The sequence below is a fragment of the Callithrix jacchus genome, chromosome 22, assembly GCF_049354715.1.
Source record: "Callithrix jacchus isolate 240 chromosome 22, calJac240_pri, whole genome shotgun sequence".
NCBI classification, from domain to species: Eukaryota; Metazoa; Chordata; class Mammalia; order Primates; family Cebidae; genus Callithrix; species Callithrix jacchus.
In genome coordinates this window covers 30,090,740-30,102,283 of record NC_133523.1, presented here as the reverse complement: position 1 = coordinate 30,102,283, position 11,544 = coordinate 30,090,740, and the positions used below count along the sequence as shown (strand labels likewise).

Below are 11,544 nucleotides of genomic sequence, written 5' to 3'. Positions count from 1 at the left end.
AGTTGCCCCTCTTGCCCTTTATTTATTCTCCTGCACTCAAGGATGCTCTTTGAAGGTGGGAGGGTACTCACTGGCCGAGCCCTGACGGCCTGCCAGGCATGTTCTCAAGTCTTTCCTTTCATACTAGTGGCTGCTCTAGGAGGTAGGTGGTCCCCTGCCATTAGCCTGTCCATTAGACGAGGGGTTGGGGGGTTCCCAAGGCCTACTTTACCCAGATTCACTGAGATGGCACAGCCAGTACTAGGCCCCACCATGAGGCCACGACCTTCCCAGCCTCACTCTTGCCTAAAAGAATGGGATGTGAGGTCAGAGAGGGGCAGGCCTGGGGAGGTGTCCTGGACGGGCAGGAGCCCCCATCTCAAGAAAGGAGATCAGTGCTGAGACTCAGCCTGGCCCAGCAGCAAGCAGCCCCACCAGGGACCAGGAGGAGGGCTCCCTCCCGGCAGCTCCATGCCACAAGATGTAAAATAATCCCCTCGGCTCAGAAAAACACATTTTATGGCCGTCTGACTCACTTCCCACAAAGCTAGGTCCACCACCACCCCCCACCCCAACATGTAGAGCTTTTGTTTTGAAAAATAAAAAAGAAATGCTGAAAATTTCTAGATGACTTTTGGACATAGATTGTTCCTTTCCTTACCCTCGTCCCAGGGCCCCCTCACCTAATTTCCCAAACCTTGGCTACCAGAGCCCCGGGAGGACCCAGTCCAAGTGGGTGTGGAAGGACTCTGGAGTCGACGGGCAGTGCAGCCCGCAGGACCCAGCTGGCGGTGCCTGCTGGCCACTGAGAGAGGTCCTGCAGGCAAGTCCAGGCTTCAGGGAACCCGATCCTTTGAGTTCCAGGTCCCACGAGGGCCCCTCCAGTGCCCGTCAGTCTCGCCAGTTCGCTTCCAGGGACGCAGGTAAAGTCCGGCTGTTGGCTCTCCAAACCCTGAGACAAGGGCAGCCGTGTAGCCTGGCCTCATTCACTCAGCCCCAGACCTTGCTAGCCACTGCCCTCCCCAGCTAAGAGCAGCCCTGAGCCCCACCCCACCCCCCGGCCACCCTGAGACCCCACAAGTGACATGTGGCGGTCCTTTATCCCCCACATCCGGCAGGGCTTTCAGTGCCCCTGCGCACACCCTGAGTCGTGGCCTCCTGACTCCCTCTGACTTTCATTCCTTGAATTTCCCTAACAGCCCTGGCCAGGGCGGCCCGCATCCCCATTTCTCAGGCCCCAGGCGAGCCCAGACAGCACGTGACCCCCGTCAGCTGATCGGAAGTCTGAGCTCAGAAAAGCGGCCTGCCCTGTCTCCTGCTGCCTCTCTGGTAGCCCAGGATTCAGCCGGAGGAGGGCAAGGGTGGAAGGCACAGCCCAGGGGGTCTCTGATTCCTGGCACACGGTGTGGCTGCACGGGGAGAATGCAGCACCCACAGAGCTGGCCTCCCCACCCCACCTGCAACTGCTGCCACGTGGCATCTTCAAGGCTCTCCCCACACCACTCAGGTGGCCCACCCTGTCATCTCTCCATCTTCCCCCACAATGGCCCCTGGCAGCTTCCAAAGGATCTCCCAGGGAGCAGGCTGCCTCCAGCACCAGCCTCCATCCAGCCGAAGCCCGGACTGGGCAGGACTCCGCCACACCTGGGCCAGGTGCCTTAGCCTGCAGGCTCAGGCTCCTGGGATACAAAATGAAATTGAGGCTGCATCCCTGGTTGCCATGAGCCCCACTGGGTCCAAGAGCTAAGCAGGACCTGGCGCCCGCCCCCTCTACTGCCCATCTACTGGGAACTCATCACAAGCTATCTGCTCCTTGGGGGGGTCTGTGAGCCATGTATGCTGGGAGACTGGGCTCCTGAAACCTGCCACGTGCTAAGAGCTGCCTGAGATGGGGACACACGGGTACAGTGTCAATCCACAAGGCCTCTATCCTCAAGGTGCCACCATCCCCAACAGGAAACACAGGCAGACCCCAGGGCTGTAGGAGTTGCCCTGGTGACCTGGTGATGGCTGACCCTGGATCCTGGTTCTCAGGGCTCGGGATTCCCACTTGAGCACAGGAAACAGCTGTGGGAAGCAGCCTGGGGTGAGTGGGGTGACTTACAATTAAGGGTCCTGTAGTTCACTGGGATGGGCATGTCCCCTGCCAGGACGGGAGGGTGGACTGGGGTCCCCCAGGCTGGCTAGACCATGGGCAGCAGGGGAAGGGCCAGAGATAACCTGGACTTCCTTAACCACAAGAAAATGACTCAGCTAAACTGAGGAAGACTTCCGTTTCGGCAGAATATTTTTTCCACTATGGTAAGAGCTTTTCGCCCACAGGCTCCAGAGGAGCTGAGTACTCCAGAGAAGGGTTTGGAGTTTCAGTTTGAGTAGTCAAGGCTGGTTCTTAATCATCCTTTTGAAGAGGCAGCTCTTGGTTTTCCAGCAGGTGGTTGGGTCCTGGGGAGCTAAGCCAGGTGTGTGTGTGTTGTGTGTCTAGGTGTGTATTGTGTATGTGTGTGTATGTGTATATGTATGTCTGTGTGCATGTGTATGTGTGTATGTATTTATTGTTTATGTGTATATGTGTGTATGTTATATGTATATGTGTGTATGTGTATGTGTGTACGTGTATGTGTGTCTCTGTGTGTATTGTGTATGTGTATGTATATATGTGTGTATTGTGTATGTGTGTATGTGTATGTGTATATGTGTGCATGTATATGTGTGTGTAGTGTGTGTATCTGTGTATTGTGTATGTGTATGTGTATATGTGTGTATTGTGTATGTGTGTATATGTGTGCGTATTGTGTATGTGTGTATATGTGTGTGTATTGTGTATGTGTGTATATGTGCGTATGTGTGTATGTGTGTATATGTGTGTGTATTGTGTATGTGTGTAGGTGTGTGTAGGTGTATGTGTGTATATGTGTATGTGTGTATATGTGTGTATATATGTGTGTGTGTATATGTGTGTATATATGTGTGTGTGAGTGTATGTGTGATGTATGCAAGTGCACATTTGTGCCTTTTGGATTCTGGGGGCCAGGAAGGTGAAGATTTAATCCCAGCCTTCCCCTTGGCCAGCAGCAGGCCTTGCTGGGGTCTGCAGAGGTGACCTGGATCCTCCAGTCCTCACGACCCTGCTGGCCTGAGCAGGGCTGACAGCTACATTGATTGAGGGTTCAGTGTGCGCCAAGCAGCAGGCCAGGCACTTGCCCACATTGCCTCATTCAAGTGCTCACAACCCTTAGAGGTGGCCCCTCCCAGCTATCATTGGAGGTACCCAGAGAGGAAGGCAGCAGGTAGACACAGCCACACAGAACCGCACACCCAGGCAGCTGACAATGCTGGAGCCTCCTGCCCATTCTCCAGCTCCCAGGGACATCGCCCCAGGTTGTCTGCTGTCGCAATAGCAGCACTGGGTTCAGTGAGGCCTGAGGAATTCTTCCCAGGGGACTTGCTCAAACAGCAACCCAGGGTGATCAGAAATCAGGCCTTGCCCCAGACTCTGTGATGGAAAGGCCACATTTCCAACGCAGCCCTGAGCCTCAGGCAGTCTGGGTGACAGGTGGGGTCTTCCAGAAGTGGGAAGGCTGACCCTGTCCCCATGACTTCCAGCCTAATCAGTGCGGTGAGGGCAAGCCCACGTCAGGTGCATGGTGGGGAAGAAGGCCGGCTCCTTCAGGCTCCTCCCTCTTGTGGAGGGCTTCCTCGAGGCAGGCACTGGCAGACTCTGGCCTGGATGACAGCGGTGAATGCAGTGAGAGCGTGGGAAGTGCCTGGCACGGTGCCTCAAACCTGTAGTCCCAGCACTTTGGGAGGCCAAGGCGGGTGGATCACCTAGGTCAGGAGTTCGAAACCAGCCTGGCCAACATGGAGAGCCCCCATCTCTACTAAAAATATAAAAAAATTAGCCAGATGTGGCAGCGCACGCCTGTAATCCCAGCTATTTGGGAGACTGAGGCAGAAGAATCACTTGAACCCGGGGGGTGGAGGTTGCAGTGAGTCCAGATCATGCCATTGCACTCCAGCGTGAGCAACAGTGAGACTCTGTCAAAAAAAAAAAAAAAAAAAAGAAGAAGGAAAGAAAAAAGAAGGAAGGGAGGGAGGAAGGGAGGAGGAAGAGAGGGAGGAAAGGGAAGAAGGGAGGGAGGGAGAAAAGAAAGAAAGAAAGAAAAGAAAAAAAAAGAAAGAAGGAAGGAAGGAAGGAAGGAAAAAGAAAAGAAAAGAGAATAAGAATGTGGGAAGTGTTAGCCCCAGACAATTGACTGCCTAGGCAGGGAGGGCTCCCCCACCCCCACAGACGCCCGTGTCTGCTCCCACCCAGCACACTCCACAGCTGGGAAACGGCCCCTGCTTCTCATTCCCCTGCCAGGGCAGGCTATTCCCTGGGGCCTCACCCTGTGAGGGAAATGACAGGGTGCAGGGTCGTCCTTCCCCCTACATGGCTGGCTAGCTTCCACATCCTCCCTCCCCCTGCCTCCTGCCCTGGGTTGGGGGTCAGTTTTCCCAACCTGGAGGTGAGTGGGAGTCTGAAGCTGTCCCGGGGAGGGGGCTTGCCCCAGTCTCCAAGGATTTCAGAGGACAGAGTTGACCTGGCTGGTGTGGCTCTGTGGCCAGGGCAAGGGTTCTGCCTGGGGCCAGGACAAGCGTCCTGGCTGTGTGGCCTCCCCAGGGCCCAACTCTCTGGCCAGACTCCTGGACTCCTATGGGGAGGAGCAGGGGCTGCAGGGGGTGGGGGAGGTGAGGCCATCAGTTCCCCCACAGCCAGAGGTACCGAAGCTCCAGTGCAAAGGGCAAGTCGGCTCTGGCCAGAGTAAGGAAGCAGGGCAGGGGACAGACAGCAGAAAGAGGAAGGCCCAGCCCAGTGGCCGGGGGCCTAAGCCCTGAGGCCTGAGACTTGTCCCTCTCCTGGGATGACCCATTAGAGAGACAGAAACTGGGACTAACAGAGAGAGAAGGAAGCAGAGTCAGAGAGAGTCATCCCAGTACTTTGGGAGACAGAGGCAGGAGGATCCCTTGAGGCCAGGGGTTGGAGGCCAGTCGGGGCAACATATCAAGACCCATCTCTACAAAAAAAGATAAGAAAAAGAAAGAGGAATAGGATGTGGCCTGAAATTCCAAAAGCAAGGCAGGGAGAGGAAGAGGAGCAGGAGGGGAGGACAGGGCTCTGGGGGAAGGGCTTCTAGCCAGGAGCAGGGAGCCAGGGTCATCTCTAGACACCCGATCCAGCTGTTCCTGCTGCTGGCTGAGGGCCTTCCCCAGGCCAGAGCCCAAGTAGCCTGATAGGAGCCAGGCTGTGGGGTGGGGCCTTCCCAGGAGGTCTGAGGCTTCCTCTGCCACCCTTGTCCTCTGTCCACAGAAAGGCCTCCTTTTCCATCCCCAGAGCTCACACAAGATAGCCGTGTCTGCATGTTCACGTGCGTATGTGTGTCTACATGTGCATGTGGTGTGTGCAATATGCCTGAAGCCATCTGCATCCAGGACCATGGACTACCTGGTGTCATAAAGGCAGTCTGGGCTCCAGAACAAAGCCTCTCCCCGATTCCAGCCCCATGAGACCAGCACTTGGCCCTGGTAACCCTCCTATCCCACAATGGAGCAGAAGAGGCAGTCTCTTCTCAGGTTGCCCCCACCCAGGTGGTCCTTGAGCTCCCAGGAACCACACAGTCCCAGGCTGGGGGAGGGCCTGAATGACCAGAGACCCCTATCCCAGCTTCAGACCTCTGCAGTGGGAAGAAAATGAAAGAGCTCCTGAGTGGGCCACAGTGTGTTTCTTGCATGCAAAGCTCAGCATGGTTGTGAATGTGTGCACACGGGCAAATAGGAGCATTCACCTCCGTCCCTAGCCAATGAGCTTCAGCCTGCCTGCCTCAGCTGCCATTCACCCATCATCCTCGACGGCTGGCTGAGGGTTCTGGATATGGGAATGATGGGTGAATGGTGGGTGAGGTGACAAGGAGAGAGCTTGGGTTGGCACCCTGGGGCCCTACTCTCCCACCTCCGCCACCCCGGCCCAGTGCGGCCAGCTGGGTTTCCTCCCCAGCCCTGTTACTCACATTTTCTCTGCAGATGTTTAGCCATGTGTGTGCAACCCTGACAACTGTGCATTTGTGGCATCTGTCCCTGCATGGTGTGAGTCCAGTGTGTGAATGTGTGAATCAGGGAGGAGACCCAGCTCTCACTGGTTTGAGCAGAAAAGGAATCCACAGCTTCTTGTCATGGAAAAGTCCAGAAGGTGCCAGTTCAGGCACAGCTGGGACTCTGTTGTCAAAACCCGTGTTGGTCTCTCAGCAATCCTTTCCTTTGTGCCCAGCAAGATAGCCTTGGGGCTCATTCTCCTGCTTTGCCAGAGAAGAGAAAATGACGTTTTCTCAGTATTTCCTGCAAAAGTCTCAGAGCAGACACCCATCGGCCAGGCCCAGGTCACATGACCCACTTCCAGCGCCCCAGGCAGGGGCCGCCCTGCCTGAAGCCTGGGGTCTGAGAGCTTGAGAGCTAGTCCTCCAAGGGAACACGGGGTGAAGAGGGGGCTGTCCCAGAAGAAGGAAATGAGTGAGGCAGCCAGGAACGTGGAGGCCAACTCCAGTGACTCTGTGGGGAGTGGTCCCCTGGGGCAAGGTGGGGACATGTGTTGTTCCTATCCTCAGTCTCACTCCAAACCAGACTGGTGTCTAGAATTCTGGAGCTAGAAAGCTGTGGGATTCCCGCTCTATTTTTTACTGTGCAGATGGGGAAACTGAGGCCCAGAGAGACAGGGTGCCGTCTAGGGGTCACACAGATGATGAGACCAGAGCTGGAGCTGGAACACAGGCCATGGAGCATGCTGTGTAGACAGGACTGGCTGTCTACACAGCATGCTCCATGCGGTCCGTCTCAACAAGCCCCTGAGGCCAGGGCTTGAGACCACGCAGTGGGCAAGCCCCAGTCCAGGAAGGAGGAGCCCCCCTCAAAGTCTGCAAAGAGAAGGCAGGAATCAGTGGTGGCTGATCCAGGGTGGCAGTGAGAAAGGCCAGCGAGTCCAGACCACCTGCCACTGCTCCAGCTCAGCAGCAAAGGAGGGGGAGGGAGGCCAGGACCAGGAGGGCAGGAGAGGGCAGGGGGCGGAGAGGCCACGAGGGGCCCAGCAGGCTCCAGCAGGCCTGTTTACTCAGAGGCCCATGAGGTCAAGGCCCAGGCCCCAGGTTAATCATTAATGGCCGCCCAGCCAGCCCCACTCATGGCCACCCAGCATGGTGGGGGCCGGCACCCAGAGCACAGGCGCTGCACCCCACTGCCACCCGGACCAGGGGGACCCAGGCATGCTTCAGAGGACACCGCGTTCTCTGCAACCCCAGGGCCTCCATGCTCCTGTGGGTCCCTGCCACCCTGCAACCGGCCTCTTTCCCAGCTCAGGGAAGGCCTATGTCAGGATCCCAGAGGCACCAAGGCAAGAATGGGGGTCTGAAGCTCTTCAAGGAAGCCCCATGTTTGCCTCCCACAGCCTGGTTTCTGGGTGTCACACCCAGCAGGGAGGGGACGGGCAGAAGCGGCAGTGAGGACAGGGACGTTGTGCAGGAGAAGAGTCCCAGTGGGTGCGAGGGGTTGGTCTTGTCCACGTCACTGGCAGGGGACAAGTTTGGTGGCAGCACTCGGGGCTGGGGGGGTTGGGGTCGTATCTGCAGTGGGACAGGCTGCCTAGGCCTGAGTTGAGTGGTCTGTGCTAGAGGATCTTGGGGACCCCTTTGGGGTCTCTGACCTGGGTGGGATAGCATAGCTCCGTGCCACTCAGCTGCGTCTCCGTCATCCCTATAACCAGCTGAGACAGGAGCTCCCCACGCCCCGGGGAAGAGCATGTTTCCTCTCCAAGGACCGGGTGCTGGCAGAGGAGCCACCATCGCATTAGCAACTTTTAGGCTGCAAACCACTGTTTTTTCTTGGGGATTAGGCCTGAAGCTCCAGGCTGGAGAAGGGAGAATCCAATGGAGCAAGGGGACAAGGACATGGTGGCCATGCTGCCTCCCCACCCGCCTCAACCTCGCTGCCCCAGGGCAGCTGTGCCCTCTGCCTGTCCCAAGACCCAGGGCCACACCGGGAGGAATCCAAGTGGTGGGGTGGGGAGGGCCTAGCATTTGCACAGTAAGTGGCTGCTGTGTGGGGGCCCTGGGCTCACACAGCGTCTCTCAGGGACAGTGGTTCCTCTGGGGGACCTTGGTACAGCCCAGATGTGGATGTGGCAGGTGGGTGCCAAATAAGATGCTACATTTCTCAGGAATGCCCCGTGAGGCCAGTCCTCCCAGCCCTGGAGAGGGGCAGTGCTTCTGGAAGGCTCCCCTCGCCCACCCTGCCCCACATGGCAGAGAGCTCTTCGAACTTTAATCAACCCTCAGCCTCCAAAAGCTTCATTTTTAATTGTTAAGGCTTTGGGGGATGGGTGATACAGGGGTAAAGCTGCCTACTGTGGAAGGGAACCTGGGACATCTAGTGCCTGGGGATCCTGAGGGGCCCGCTTTCTTTTGGGGTATGTCTTGCAGGGCTGATGTCCCTGCCTCCACAGCAGTCAGAGGAGTGTCCTGCTTTGGAGCCCCAACCCCAGGCAGCCTAGTTCGGGGAGCATTTAGAAAAGGTCTGAGGGCATGTCCTGTGGGTCATGCCAGGGGCAAAGGCTTTCTGGGACCCCACACTGTAGACACAGGCAAGGCAGGCATGAGGCCTCTCGGCCTTGGGGGCCCTAGAGAGCACTGTACTGTGCAGACTCTCTGCGTCCACTTTAGCACAAAATTGATCTCTTTTCAAGAAACCACTTCCACCTGACCAGGAAATCCTGAACCCAGGTTGCCTGTCCCTCCCTGAGTCAACACTTGCCGAGGAGGCCGGTGGAGGAGGAAAAGAGGCCCCAGGAGTGCAGGCCAAAAAGGGTGGTACACACATACACACCCATGTGCACAGTCACACACACTGTAGTCACATGTGTGCCCACAGACACACTCATAACCACAAGCACACACGCTCAGACATAGGCACACACATGTGCACAGACACACAGGTACACCTGCACCAACTGTGTGCACTCATACACGTGCTCGTCACATGGGTACATGCACATGCACATACATGCACACGAAGACTCACACAGACTCACACAGCCCTTCCTGCTCCCAGGAGACATCATGAAGCCCAGGCCTGTGTGAGTCACGCCCCACCCCACACAGAAACACACACACACACACACACTCACCCGCTGCACACTGCTATGCTTTCCCAGTGGCCTTTACGTTATTCAGTGGCCTCCCTTGCAGACAGCAGCCACGCAGCACCCAGGAAATCTGACACGCCCAGGAAATCCGAAACTGGGACTGAGCCCTTGAACTTCACACCATCTTCTGTCTTTGGGGCCACTGGGGAAACAGGAACCTGGCGGAGGAGAGGCAGCCTCAGACTCCCTCAGAGCCTGGCCGGCCTGGAGTTGGGGCTGGAAGTTGCCCGTAGCCCTGCTGCGGTAGGGGACACCCATGTCGGGGTTGGCCCTGGACCAGAGACGGACACTGGTTTCCCGCTGGCCCCTGGGGTAGGGCTGTGTCTGGCTCACAGTGGCCTCACCTTAGGAAGTGGGGGAATGAATGAACAAGGGCCTGGCAGGGGAGCCGTCTGTCCTCTGGGCTGGCCTCAGGGCCCTAGAGATCCTTGCCTCCCTGCTCCCTGATCACCTCCACCACGTGTGAGCTGGGCCCAGGGGAGCCAGCCTACCCGTGGCTGCATCTCTGGGGCAGTGGTGGGGGGGCAGCATGGGACGTGCCCACACACGGCTCCCCCGCGGCCCCAACACTAGAACCAGGCCAAGAGCAGCAGTCCCGGGGCCCGCCCACCGCCCACGTCCAACCCAGCCTTCCTTGCTGCTCCAGCAGGAGATCCGGCCCCTAGCCACACAGCAGCCTCCCAGGAGCAGTGGCCTCCCGCCCTGTGGGTCCCACCCTCAGCCTCTCAACAGCAGCCAGGGATCCTTGCAATGTCAATCAGATCGCATTCCTGGCCCAGCCCCCAAAGGCTTTCCAGCCTCTTCTGCCTGCAGCCACCCCATGAATTCTGCAAGGCACTCCTAGCCACCCACCCAACACCGACCTCAGTACTCTGCACCTCCCCTGACTGCGGGGGCTCCTTTCTGTCCCTCAAGCGGCTGCCTCCTGCCTCCAGGACATCGCATGGCAGCTCCCACTGAGTCTTCCTTGGCTGGTCCTTTTCCTTGTTGAGGTTTCATTAAGATCCACAGCCCCTCCCCAGGGAGGCCTTCCTGAAGCCACCCCTGGTCCCCGCCCAGGTGTATAGCATTGCAGGCACCTCTTGTGCTCTGAAGTGGCACTGTACCTATCATCAGCCGTCATCTCTGCTGGACTGCCAGTTCCATAAGGGCAAGCACCATGTCTGTCTCATTCGCAGCCTGGAAGGGGCCTGTCTGGCTGGTCATCCGCACCAAGGACCAGCGTTTGTAGAGTGAATGAATGATGGAGAGAGGGCAATGCTGAAGAACCCAAATGCAAGTCGGAAATAGGAATGGCCACATGTCCGGCCTGCCCAAAGCCATGTCCTGCCCAGATATTTTGGAAAAAAGAATCTAAAGAATGATAGTATTTTGTGACACACGACAATGTTAGGAAATTCACATTTTGGCGATCTGGGAGTGGGATGTGGGGGCCTCCTGTGGTCCTCCTGGCCCATACCATGCAGGCAGTCCAGTTGCATGCATTGGGTGCTAGGATGGGAATGTAGAGCCACAGCCTTTGCTCCTGGTGGGCTTAGCTCTGCCCTGGCTCTGGCCCTACACGGTGAGGAGCCCCCTGTTTCTAGTGTCCTGGATTTACAGAGACCCAGACTCTACCAGCCCCTGCCTCTGCACCTTTGCCTAGGACATTCCGCTGCCTGGAATGTCTCCTCTGTCTGCCTAGCCAACCCCTCCCCATCCCAGGTGCAGCCAGATGCCCTTCCCAGCCCCAAAGTGTCCTTCCCATCACACATAGCCCTGAGGGATACCCAGCTCCTCTGCTAGCCTGTACCAGGCTATAGGCCAGGTCACCCCGCATCAGTAGTGAATGGCCAGCAGCAGCTTCCAGTGCTCAGTGGGCTTCTCTTGAGGTTCCCACCACCTTGGGCAGGTTGAGGGGGTGATGAGAGGCCTGGCCAGAGGGCAGTGAGATAGGTCAGAGGGCAAGGGGTCAGTTGGGCCTAGAGAAGCCCAGAGGACTGGGCACAGTGGCTCATACCTGTAATCCCACCTCTTTGGGAGGCTGAGGCAGGAGGATCTCATGAGCCCAGGGTGCGGTGAGCCATGATCCCGCCACTGCACTCTAGCCTGGGCAACACAGTTAGACCCCATCTTAAAAAATGTAAAATAAAATAAAAAACAGAGAGGAGGTGGGGGTAACTCTGAGTCCAGGAGATAAGGGCTTAGTTAACTGGTTAGTTGGTTAGATAGTAGGTGAGTTTGTTCACTCATTTGTGCCCTCCACTTGGGATAGAGTGACTCTGCCTCCTCCGAGCAGCTGCTGGGGCCCTGGGGCAGGACTGACCCGGCTGGCTCTGGACCAGGTGGAGAAACATATATTTGAT

The 11,544-nt window shown here is 57.2% G+C and overlaps 1 long non-coding RNA gene across 1 annotated transcript; it reads left to right on the top strand.

The window, feature by feature from the left end:
* Positions 1-743: 743 nt before the first annotated feature.
* LOC103789891 (uncharacterized) lies at positions 744-10,938 on the top strand. Its single transcript, XR_616104.5, has 3 exons — positions 744-902; positions 1,936-2,065; positions 10,378-10,938. It is a non-coding gene; the product is annotated as an uncharacterized LOC103789891 (long non-coding RNA).
* The last annotated feature ends 606 nt before the right edge of the window (positions 10,939-11,544 follow it).